This window comes from Corapipo altera, unplaced genomic scaffold (assembly GCF_003945725.1).
Source record: "Corapipo altera isolate COAL_440 unplaced genomic scaffold, ASM394572v1 55, whole genome shotgun sequence".
Classification (NCBI taxonomy): Eukaryota; Metazoa; Chordata; class Aves; order Passeriformes; family Pipridae; genus Corapipo; species Corapipo altera.
Window position 1 is genome coordinate 15,107,669 of NW_020884882.1, and position 12,223 is coordinate 15,119,891.

Genomic DNA, 12,223 nt, shown 5'->3' on the forward strand with positions numbered 1-12,223 from the left:
CACAGGTTGCCCAGAGAAGCTGTGGCTGCCCCATCCCTGGAAGTGTCCAGGGGCAGGTTGGACGGGTCTTGGAGCAACCTGGGCTAGTGGGAGGTGTCCCTGCCCATGGCAGGGGTGGGATGGGATGGGCTTTAAGGTCCCTTTCCACCCACACCATTCTGGGATTTTCTGACTCCATGATAAGATTTGCTCCAGAGTGTCTGAGAAGGACCACGTGTTTTGCCACACGGGTGTGAATAGTTGAAAACTAATTTATATCTTAAAAAACCACAGAACTAAGTTTTTTTGGCTGTTTTCATTCCTAAACCCCCAGTACTGTGATGGGAACTCATGGGTCTCCTGGAGAATGGTGGATATTTTTCAGCTGGTAGGTACTCAGGGTGCTGCCTTTCCTCTTCAGGAGAAATCCTTTTCTCAGCCCATGTGCCATTCAGTTTGCACACAATCCATGTTGAAGAGCTCAGGGAAAGGTGGTAACACAGATTTGTGCATTAGAAGGTTATTAAAACCAAGTGAAAGTGCTCTCTATACCTCAGGGACCCTAAATGCAGAATCATTCTAACTAATAGGCAGGTACTAAGAGTGCCAAATTTCACCCCAAGGCTCCTGCTGGGGTTGGTTTTGCTCGCTGACTTTTATTGACTATCAGGATTTATCGACCCAGGAGGGAAATATTGACAGAGGTGATTCTCTGCCAGTCACAGGTTCCCTCAAGGGATCGTAACACCTGGTGTAAACTGCAAATTTAAACTCAACACAAGCGTGCAAGTCATGGCACAGGGTTTAACTGCTGAGCATTCACCTCCTGGGGTGGTGTGGCAGAGCTCTACATGAGACCTGGGTGATTTTGCACAGACCTTGGCATTTTTTTTAGGGGAAAAATGGCTCTGCTGCCCTGACAAACCTCAGAGAGAGAGTGTGTGTGTGCATGTGTGAGCATGAGCCTTTGTGTGTTAGTTGGAGCCAAGGTGATTTCCCTCTGGTAAACATTGTAACAGCTTTTAATGCTGCCTATCCATATTATTAAATTCATCACCTGAATTATGTACTGGTAAAGTGCTATAACATTTCTTATGCCTGAGTAATCAAGGAGCAAAATCTGGCCCAATAGACTTGATTTACAAAAATGTTCACGGCTGCCTTCTTTTATTGGTACAGTAAATCACAGGAATTGTTGGCTCACATCATGTGATGGTCCTAGACAGCTATGATTAGTATTTCAAGGCTCTCTTCATGTTCTGATAGTCCTTTTAGTAATAAATAAACAGATATTTGAGCAACTCGTAACATTGTGTTTGGTGTTATTGAGCCACCTTATTCTAAATATGAGACAGACCAGAAACGCATTTCCTAGCGGGAAAACTGAAATATTGGCAAAACATGTCTACTAAACTAGACTTCTTAATGTTATTCCTGTAAAATTAATAAATCCTACTGTTGCTAAAGAGAAAATAATCATATTGTTTAAGAAATGGAAAACTGTTGTGCTGACTCTTCTCAGCACACTGGGTTGTATTCATAATGCACATGGGTAAAATTACACTTAAAATGTTTGTTTCTTTATTAAAGATGTTCTTTTCTCTCTTGCTTTTTTTTTTCTCAACCCATACTAATTTCATGTACTTGGTATTAATCTGAAGATATCACTGTAAATAATCCCTTTAGCACATTTTTCACCTGTGTGGGATCCATAAGCCATAAGGACATTGACCTTTTGCTGTGGCAGTTTATCCATTTCATCCTGTGCTGTTTTCTGAGCTGGTTAATGCATCTTTTTATTGCTTGAAAAAACTTCCTCCTTAAAAACCCTGCTGTTAATAGGCACAAGTGGAGCTTACTCCTCACTGGCAGTGGAGTTGGAGCTGATGGAAACACTGCCCAGGCCTGGCTGCTGGGATTTGGGGTCCTTTCATCCCTTTGCCACCCACGTGTCACTGAAATAGGATCAACCTTCATGGTCTGCTCTGCAGGGCAGAGCCAGGGCTCGGAAGGTTTGATGTGCAGAGCTCAGCTCTGCAGGACTGGATTGGCTTCAGGAGCATCCAAAGCAGTGCCAGAGCTCCATCCTGGGCAGCATTCCCTGCTTTTGATACCATCCTGCTTTGTCAAGTCCTCTGGGCCAAATCTACGAATTGTCTTGCTCTGTGTTGTGGGGATCTGTAGCAGGCACAATTCAAGTAACACTCAAATATTTAGTTTCTCATTTTCAGAGCGACTCAAGGGTTTTTACTTCATCAGTTGGATTTGTCAGGGAGAAATGGGTGGATGAAATGTGAAGGTCACATTGCTGCAGGGACCACTCATCCCTGCTCTTCCTCTGCCATCAGGAGCTGGAGGAGCCTGGGAATCTGCCTGTGCCATCTGTGGCATGGCCAGAGGCAGCAGGTCATGCCAGACCTAATCCTGGCTCAGCATTTGCTGCTGGTTCTGCTCAGAGAGCAGGGCAGCCCCTGGGCAGCTCAACACAGGGAGCAGAGATGCCTCAAAGCCATCTTTGTGCCCTGCTGCCTCTGCCCTGCCCTGCCCCGCACCTCTCTGAGCTGCAACACAGTGTCAAAGTCAGGGAGTGAATGAAAGCATGAACTGCATTCCCTCACTCAGAAATCTGACAGCTCCCTCTGATCTTCTGGAAAAATCGAAAGAGCAAAGCCACTGCACTTGTGGCACATCAGAACAATAAAATGCCTTGGCAGAGCAGAAAGCAGCACTGGGTGTCCAGACACACAGACACTTTGTCCACACCCACAGAGGAAAAGGATTGTATTTTAATTTCTCATCTTTAAAAATCCCAGTAGATTTAAAAGACCAGGGCACCTGCCTTTGATTCAGGCCACAAGGTTTCTAGGACAGTTGTCATAAATTCCAGTTTGTAAGGTTGCAGATTTTTTTCCCTTGAAAAACCAAGCAGCAGGTTGAGTTTTCAGCACAGAATGGGAGACAGGTTTTCTCATTAAGACATACATGGTTTCAGCAATCCCTTTGTGAAATAGGTTGGTTTCTAAACTTAAGTATCTTGCTGCAGCCAGAGCCATTTACCTGAGCCAGGGAAGCAAGAGCTGGCTGTGCCTGTTGCACAGGAGGAATGATGGTGCTTTCCTTCCAACAGGAACACCTGGGGCAGAGACACCCAAGTTGTTTTTCTGCCTTCATGGTACAGAGGAAACTTGAGCAATATGCTGGATAACCTTCAGCAAGTGTTTCGTGTTGTCAGGAGCTGAGATCACCTTCCTGTGGGAATTGGTGTCACTGACTGCAGTGTTGGATTTGTGGTGAACTGTGGATATTTATGGTCAGCTGAGTTCCTTCAGGAGAACAGTGGAAGGTTCCCTGATTATGGAAGTGGGGTTGGAATGAGATGATCTTTGAGGTTCCTTCCAACCCAAACCATTCCATGATCCTCTGACCCCCAGTAGCTCACTGGGGAAAGCCTGGAGTGACCCCCTGAGCAGTGTCTGAGCTGAAGCTGCAGTGGGCACTGAAATCAGCTCTGCTCCTGCTCTGCCTTTTTGATGGGAGCAATGGTTTTGGGGAGTGGTTTTGGGGAGCAGTGAATCCTTACTGCTTCAACTAGACCTGAAACAAGAGCTGCTACAAACTACATGGCTCTAATAAACCCAATACACCCAGTGCTACAGATCAGGTTATTAATACTATATCCTGTATTTTTTCCCACATGTTTTCCTACACTTTCCACTGAAAATGTTTTAGATATAAATTCTTTCCTCCAACCTGTGAGCTCTATTTGCTCTTCTTCTGTTTAATAACTTCAGCCCCACAGACCTTCTCTCCAGGAAATGCCATTAAGATTTTCTTTTAGCAAAACTGAGTAGCCCTTCAGAAATCCTTTATCAGCTCTGGTCTTTCCTGGTTTGTTTTTTTTTTTTTCTTTTTTTTTCCCATGGATAGCTGTAATTTAAAGCTTACTAGATCAATAAGTCCAAGATGCACAGCATAAATGGGAGAAGCAGACAAACAGCTGGTAAAGATAGGAGACAGCTGATTAGAATGAATTCAGGCTATAAAGCACTTGAGTTACTCTTCTCTGCTGTGATTTTGGAGATAAATTAAAAAATAGGAGAAGGGGGACATACAAATAAAAATTCCCTCCTCCCTTAGAATCTCTGATTAAAATAATGTTGAATTCTTTCTTTTTTTTCTTCCCATGTCTCTAAACAAAAGGGAGATTTTTTTTTTTAATTTGGAGGAGAGGTTTTAATCAATTACAAGGGAATTGGCTTAATATAGAGATAACTGGGGGAAATGTAATGGCAGGAAGTCCAGACCTGATGGAATAACAGCATCTTGTCTTGAACTCTCTGAATCCAGGGCTGTGATGAACTGAAATCCTGCAAATGGCCTGTTTTGCACTGATTCCCAGCATAAGGATTTTCCCACTCCCCTTTGCAGCCCTGGTGATTGTGTGTGGGACTGGGATTGGGTTTGCTCTGTTTTCCAGCCCAGGCATGTCTTGCAAGGCTTGGCCCAGGCTGCCACAGCTTTGTTGGGCTGTGCCCAGCTGGCACAGGCTGTGGATCAGGCAATTTGCATTTGGCATTACAAATTGCAGGCACATTACTTTGTGGAGGTAAAGGCCCTCTGAAAGGCTGAGTGTGTTGCCAGCAGGAGAGCAAACATGTCTAAGCTAAACCTTCAATAGAAGTCAAGAAGGATTAAGGTGCAGCTGAAAATAGAATCGAGGTTCCTAAATCACTGCAGAGCTTTAGAAAATGGTTTCTGTTCACATCACAAACCATAATTTATCGACAAAGGGGTTGAAATTTAAAATATATGTGCTGGTGAATTGTGTCTCAGTGAAATTGCAAACTGCTGTTGAGGGGGAGGTTCATGTAAATGTTCTTGGTGTGCCCCTGACCACAGAAACTATCTGAAAGACTAAAGCACGTACAGTGTAAAATACACTTGCATCTGTGTGTGGGCTGAATCTGTCTATATGTACCCCAAAAGAGCAAGGGGATGTTCCAATGTGAATTTAAAACACTGTGGGAAAGGAGGTGCATGTTCACATGTGCACTTTGGAAGAAGGATTGAGTCTGTCCGTAGGGAAATAAGTCTGTCTGCAACTGGTGAGATCAGACCAGATAAAGAGATTATCAGGTAGTGACAAGGAAGAAAATAGGTTAGCTGGATTCCTCTTTATCACTTCTTTTCCCTTAAGACATCTCACTGAATATCTTGTCATTCATACAGAGAGGCTGGAAAGAAAATCACTTTTAAAGGTGACCCACAAAGGTAAAAACAGACCAAAATTTCCTTGTGTGCTCCTCTTTCTCCTTGTTGACGTAGGAGTTGGCCTGGAATTTATACTGTGTGCGTGTTCTCTCTTTTGAGAGAGCAGGAGAAGTGGTTTTGGAGCTCCCCCGTCTTCCCCTTGGCTTTCTTGCTTCCAGCACATAGAGAACCTCCTGTGACCCACCTGTGGGTGGGAATATCGAGGTGCCAGGTCAACAGCAGAGGTGTGTCATGCCCAGCTGTTAGAGAGGTTGATATAGAAATACAGCTCTTGACCAACGTGTTGAAAACAGGTGGAATATATTGTAATAAACCAGATCTGTTTCCCCTTGAATACACTTTCCTTTCATGAGCCTTTTTTGGTTTTTTTTTGATTTGAAAGGGAAGTAACTATTGAAAATCATTTTGAAATGTGTTTCATAATAGTGGAACTACAGGAGAGCAATAATGTAAGTGGTGGTTGATAAGGTTTATTGTTTCTGGTTTTGTGTTATCTCTTGATTCCAAAGAAAGCTGAACCTTATCTTTTGGTGTTATATAAACACTTAACAGGTTTTAGAAAGCTTGTAATGGGAGTAGACAAGAAAGGCAAAGAAGCAGAGGGGAAATGGAGGTGCAGAGAAGTGACTCCTTCCAAGGTCACAAACCAGATTTAGAACAAGAATCAGATTTTCTCACTTCAGCCCATTTTTTTTCTATTCCATGGGGTATGTTGCTTCTGTTATTCAAATATGGAAAAGCCTGTCCTTTTCCAGTTAAATGAAGGGCAAGGAGAATGAGATCAGTCATAAACTCAGTGACACAGAGGGGAAAAAAAAATAAAGCAAAGAAATTGTGCTGATAAAGATACTGGTTTAGATAAATTCAACACATGACATTCCATTTATCAAATCCCAAATTTGTCTTTCTCTCTAGATGCAGTAAAGTGGGGACAACCCCTCAGATGTAAAACTACAAACTGACCATGCATTGATGAAGAAGCAGCTGCATGTACTGGTTAGAAATGCATGTTTTTTTCTTTGAAATTAAATATTTGTGGTTTGGATGCAGATTTTATTTACCTCCATTTCTGATTCATAACAGTTAAAGTCATTGTAACCATTTTGGACCCCTTTGTGACCATTTTTGTCTTTAATATTCCTTCTATAAAAGCCTAAACACGTGTGTGTGTGTGTGGTGTGTACATCTGTTTGTGCATGTAAGTGTGTTCTGGAGTAATTCCACGTGATTTTAATTCCCTGAAGAATGCAGACATGATTTCAAAGCCTGAAAGCTCTCTGAGGTCAGATGGAGCTTGTTTGTCTTCTCTTTCCAAGTCAGGCAGTCACTTGTTATTGTGTGTGTAGCTGAGCCCCAAGTCAGGCTTTATCCTGTTGTAGCAACTCATGGTGAGGAAATTGTAATTTTACAGTTTAAAACCCCCTCAGTTCTAGATAAAAAGGTGCTGTAATTATTTTATTCTGATCATTTCAAGGTCAGCCTCCCATTCTGCTCCCCAGCAGCTGTTGGTGGTGGTTTATGGGGACAGTGAGTTACCTCAAACATTGGAGAACTGGATCCACAGTGGGAGATGGACCTTGGATTTCTTTAAAATTGGGCCTGTGGAAGAGAAATAGCGGAAGAGCAGGGCCTTAGTGGTGGCTTTGCCAACAACTGTTCAGCAGGGAAAAAAGGGTTTGGAACCCTGGAGTTATTTATGGCTTGGACTTCCCTAGGACAGTTTGTTACCAGGGTATTTTAGTGCCTGAGGACCCTTCCTGGAGTGAGATGTGCTTGGAGGAAATAATCACACTGGCAAGGGATTTCTAGCTGTTAATTTATTTATTTTTAAATCCTATTCAAAAAAAAAAAAACAACCTCCTATAATTCTGTGTTCTGTTTCTGTTTGTGGCTGGTGAAAAGGGAGTCTGTGCTACCAATATATTCATTTCCCATTAACTTTTATAATAGGAGCTCTAAGGCCAAAGATTTGCCCATAATGGGAATTATTTGCACCATAACTTTCTTCTGAGCTACCATTTATTAGGATTTTCTGTATTCTGCTCGTGGCCTTGGCTGCTGCAGAGAGCAGGGCTGAGAACATCTCGTGCATCTGCTGCTGAATTTCATTTTGTGAACTTTTGTGGTCTGTAAAATTCAGAAAGATAAAGTTATTGATAAAACATAGTCTCTGAATAGTTCTCTAACTTTTTTATTATTTTTATTTTTTTATTATTCCCACTCATAAATTGATTATTTCCTTATAGCCAGTGATTGTTTCAAGTAGGAAATAATTCACTAGTTTCTGATAAACCCCAGCTAATCAGACAGTGGGATTCAGCTGCTGTGTGATTCCAGATCTCCATAAAATCTGGTTATATTTTCATTTATCTCTTTATAGGGGCAGCTCTGCCCTGAAAAGCTCACTTTCTTGTCAGTTTGTAAGTCAGCTTATAAACTTTCCCTCTTTCAAGCCCAGCCATCTGGAAAGGTCACCATGGCTATTTTTTAGGTATGTGGGAGAGAGGAGAATAAAGACTTACTCTGCTTTTTCTAGGGGACAGTCTGTCTTGTTTCTTCTTAAAGACCCCCAAAACCTTCTCATATATCCCCCAAAAACCTTCTCCTGCTTTTTATCCCCCTAAACCTCCTCCTGTGATCTCTGTGAGAGCATCCCGTGGTCTGAACCGTTCCATTCCAAGGGGGAAATCCTGGAAATGTCGGGATAACAAAGTGCAGACTTGAGCAGCTTCCTATAGAGAATCACAGGATCATTTAGGTTGGAAAAGACCTTTAAGGTCACCAAATCCAGCTGTTCCCCAGCACTGCCAAGGCCACCACCACTAACCCCTGTCCCCAGGTGCCACATCCACGGGGTTTTTAAACACCCTCAGCTTCTCCCTTGGCAGGAAAGGTCCCCAAAGCCTTCCCAGCCAGGTGGGTGTGCTCGGGGGTCCTGACAGCAGTGGGGATGTTTGGAAATGGGCTGTTTTCCTCTCGTTGGTTCCCAACTTTAAGCACATCCAGTTTTCTACTTAATGCGCCGTTTCCTCCCCGAGTGAACCAGTTTCTCGGGGCAGGGCTCAGCCCCGTGACCTCTTTGCCCTGCAGTGACCAGAGAATGAACCCAAAGCCATTCAGATGGGGCTTGAGACTCGAGTTAATCTGTGTTCCAGTGTCTGCCCCACAAAGAACTGCATTTACTTACACAGGGCCTTTTTATTTGAATGCCTTTCTCCTCTTTGTCAGAGAGAGGAATCGTAATTAAGATTTCTATTGTGTGATGAAGTTCCTAAATTTAGAGTTCATGAGTCTTATTACCTTTTAAAAAGATGTTTGGCGGCGTGAAAGTTAGTAATCATTTCTTTTCATTTAAAATTCAGAGCATGATATGGGAGGCTGTATTTATGAGCAGGGTACATCATCATGTCATTTTCTACGTGCTTAAAAGCTAAATAAGTGGTTAAGGAAGCTCCCATCCTGAGGAGAAGAAAGGGCTCATTAAAAACATTAGCTCATATAGAACAAATTGAACTTCAGTGCCCTGCATAAAGATTATAATAACTGTAATAATAAATGAATTAATAATGCATTAAAGGAGAATTCCTCCAGTCAGCTTGTCACATGCTTATCCTTGAAAATTGACTTCACTGAGGTGTGTCACATGAGCTAATGCCCTTAACTGATGGATTTGGGATTTTTCCATACTCCAAAATCCACTTAAATCTGTATTTCTGTATTTTTGACAGTAAGTTTTCTGGATAGACACGAAGTAAGTAGGGCCATTTGGTGTTGCAAGCCAGGGGGGAGCTCTTTGCTGAACCAAAGTGATCTCTAGTTTTCACCTCAGGTAATCAGAGTTGGTAAATCCTGACTACTAAGAAGGGAAATCTGAGATGGCAATCGAGTGTTGGAGGCTGCACGTCTTGGGCTGATGGAGGATCCAAAATTTGTATGGCCCCTAGCATACACTTCTATGGGCCCAAACTGACAGAGAGGAGGTTTAGGTTGGATTTTAAGAAATCCTTCTCTGTGAGGGTGGGGAGGCTCTGGCACAGGTTGCCCACAGAAGCTGTGGCTGCCCCATCCCTGGAAGTGTCCAAAGCCAGGTTGGACGGGGCTTGGAGCAACCTGGGCTAGTGGAAGGTGTCCCTGCCCATGGCAGGGGTGGCACTGGATGGGCTTTAAGGTCCCTTCCAACCCAAACCATTCTGGGATTGCATCTGGAGAGCTTCCATAAAACTGGAGGTTTTGCTCCCACTCAGTTGTGGGTTATAAATATTGTGAGATTATCAGGATTTAGGAATAAATTATCAAGTGTAGCAGCAAAATACATCCACAGGGTGTTAGTTGAGGAAGTGTAGGTGCTAAGACATATCTTCAGCAGAAAAGTGAGGATTTGGGGATTTCTGCTGTCTCCCCTGGGTAAGGGTTGAGCATTCTAATGGTTATTGCACTGGGGAAAAGTTGCATTAAGGGAATTGGTTTTCCAGACATCATAAACCCAAGCTGGTCATAAACTGCATCTTCAGGCACCTGGGTACCTTTAAAATGAATCCATAAGTCAGTTCTGAAAACCAAAACAGCTCCCCTAAACCCAGGCACTACTGAAGGTGGAGTTTACATGAGGCGTGAGGTGGTTAATTTTTAGAATCTTAAAATAATTGATGCTGGAAGGGACCTGGAGAGGTTGTTTGAATACCTCAATTCAAAAAGGAATCTGGGTGTTCCAATTAGAGATTGTAAGAACACTTACCCTGTTCCTACAGAATCTCAGAGTGGTTTGGTTTGGAAGGGACCTCCCAGACTGTCTCATTCCAACCCCCTGCCATGGGCAGGGACACCTTCCACCAGACCAGGTCGCTCCATATATGATTATTTATCCCTCTGATGCTTCTGTGTGACCCCATTTACTCTTGCAAACAGATATTTGTAGGTGTTGATTTGAATGTGCAAACCCTGAGCTTTGCCTGTGTAAGATATGAAAGCAAATTCCTTCTGGGATGCCTTTTTCTTTTTTTTTTTTTTTTTTTTTTTTTTTTTGAGAATAATTGAAAATTCATATCTAGTGTTTGGTTGTTTTTATTGGTTTTTCTTTAATAAAAATCTCATTCAGCATAAAAAGGATGACATCAATGGGTTTCTTATCAGTGCTTTGCATCATGGTAATACCAGAGCCAACAGTAAATTGTATGGGTATTATAACAGAACAAAGGAAATTAGGCAGGGATTTTATTTGAGAAGATCTGGAATTTGCTTGTCAAGTCATGCAATATGTGCTGTGCTTTATTGGCTGGCTGGTGTGAGACCAGCTGAACAGTTGCTGGAGTTTGCACAGGGATTCTTTTCTTTCCCACTTTATTGGTTTACTTTGGCACATTATTTGAGACATGCCAGAAAAATAGTAAGATATCAAAAAAAAAGTGATGCATTAATGCAGGGAATTGTTCCAACTTGGAATGTTGCCTTTGCATCACCTGAAGTGGTCACTTGCTGAAAGCCCAACCCTGTTTTTCAGCCTTCCAAGCAATAAAAGGCCCAGCAGTGCTGTTGGATTTTGGAACAGAGCAGGTACCTGGGAGGGAGCTGCTAAAATAGTGACAGAGCCTGGGGCTGGCAGTGGATAACAAGGGAAATAAAGCTCTACCTGCTGGGCTGGATCTGCTCCTCAAACCCTCTGGGACTTCTGGGCTGGCTGTGCCAGGGCCAGCAGAAAGGCCTAAATGTTAAGCTGGTTCTTAAATTTCCAGTAACAAGACTGGGTTCATTAGCACCCCCATCAAATGGCTTTCAGTTGCTATCACTCTGACTTGTATTTGAATTGATGACCTTGAGATAAAAGGCTTTTTATTCTATTACCCATCTCCTGAACCATCAAGCCTTTAATACACCGTGCAAAATCGGTTTTCAGATGGTATTTCTTTTATATAATATTGTCATTTGTTATTAAGGATGTCTGATTTTGGGTGCTACCAGCTATAATTGTGCATAATAGTACTTTTGTTATTCCTATTATTTCAGATTTATCTGCCATATTACTATACACTTGTAGACACAGAGAAAATAGATTGGTAATAAAGTGTAATCCAGCTTTATATAAATGAGTTAATAAAATCACACAAAAATATAAGGTTAAAATAAATTCAGCAGCAGCAAAGCTCACGTGTTACTTCAGCAAATTGAAATACAAAATTCTGCTTTGATGCTGAAATAAGCTTTACTGCAAAATACTACCAAATGCTCAGTAAATTAAGGAAAAATGAGTAAGAATATGTAATTCAAATGTCACAATGAAGGAATTATATTACACACTGCCTCCTGAATGGCTTTTTCCTGAAGAGAATATGGAGTAGACCATGTGAAGAAATCAATGTGTACAGGAGTGTTGGAAGTGTAACAAGGGAGCTTTTCCTATTTGGTTTTATTTGACTGTATTTCTTAGGAAAAGATGAAGCTGGGAGCACTAGGATAAAGAGGTGCCTTTAGGGACAGATTCTTTGAAAATTCTCAAACATGGACATATTTGACCTGCCTTGCCAGTATTTAATATGAATTGGAAAAAAAAAAGATAATATGAAGCTGTGCTGTGCTGGGGCAGCCCCAGTCAGATGTGCAAAATTAAATGATTCTTTTTCAGAGGAGATAATGTTTCTATATGATGTTATTTCTAAAAATAATAAGTGTCAGAATGCAAATCTGGCACAAGATCCTAAGGGGTCAACCAGCTCAGCCCACTGGACCCCACTTCACATCCTGCCTCAGGAGAGGGGGTTGTGTCAAGGTCATTTTAGAAGCTTCCAGCAGTAGGTCACAGCAGCCTTCTTGGAGATAATGTATTGAAATGATTAACTATCTGTGTAGCTCAGAAAGCTTTTCATACTATCTGTCCTTAATTTTCCTCTCAGTGAATTAAAGCAGCCACTGCTCGTGTTCACAAAGTACAACTGAGCGTGGCTTTCTTAATTAAACCCTGTAATGTGTTGGGATATTGCTG

General features: G+C 42.1%; 1 protein-coding gene across 11 annotated transcripts in view; it reads left to right on the forward strand.

Annotated features, from left to right (window-relative positions):
* CHL1 (cell adhesion molecule L1 like) overlaps positions 1 to 12,223 on the forward strand; it is a 137,035-nt gene that overhangs the window by 25,230 nt on the left and 99,582 nt on the right. For 10 of the 11 annotated variants that reach the window (XR_003527181.1, XM_027640215.1, XM_027640216.1 and 7 more), the window contains exon 2: positions 6,166 to 6,246. The exons of the other annotated variant lie outside the window; for it this stretch is intronic. The gene's annotated coding sequence lies outside the window, so the exon portion shown is untranslated. The remainder of the gene's footprint in view (positions 1 to 6,165; positions 6,247 to 12,223) is intronic. 11 annotated transcript variants of the gene reach the window in all.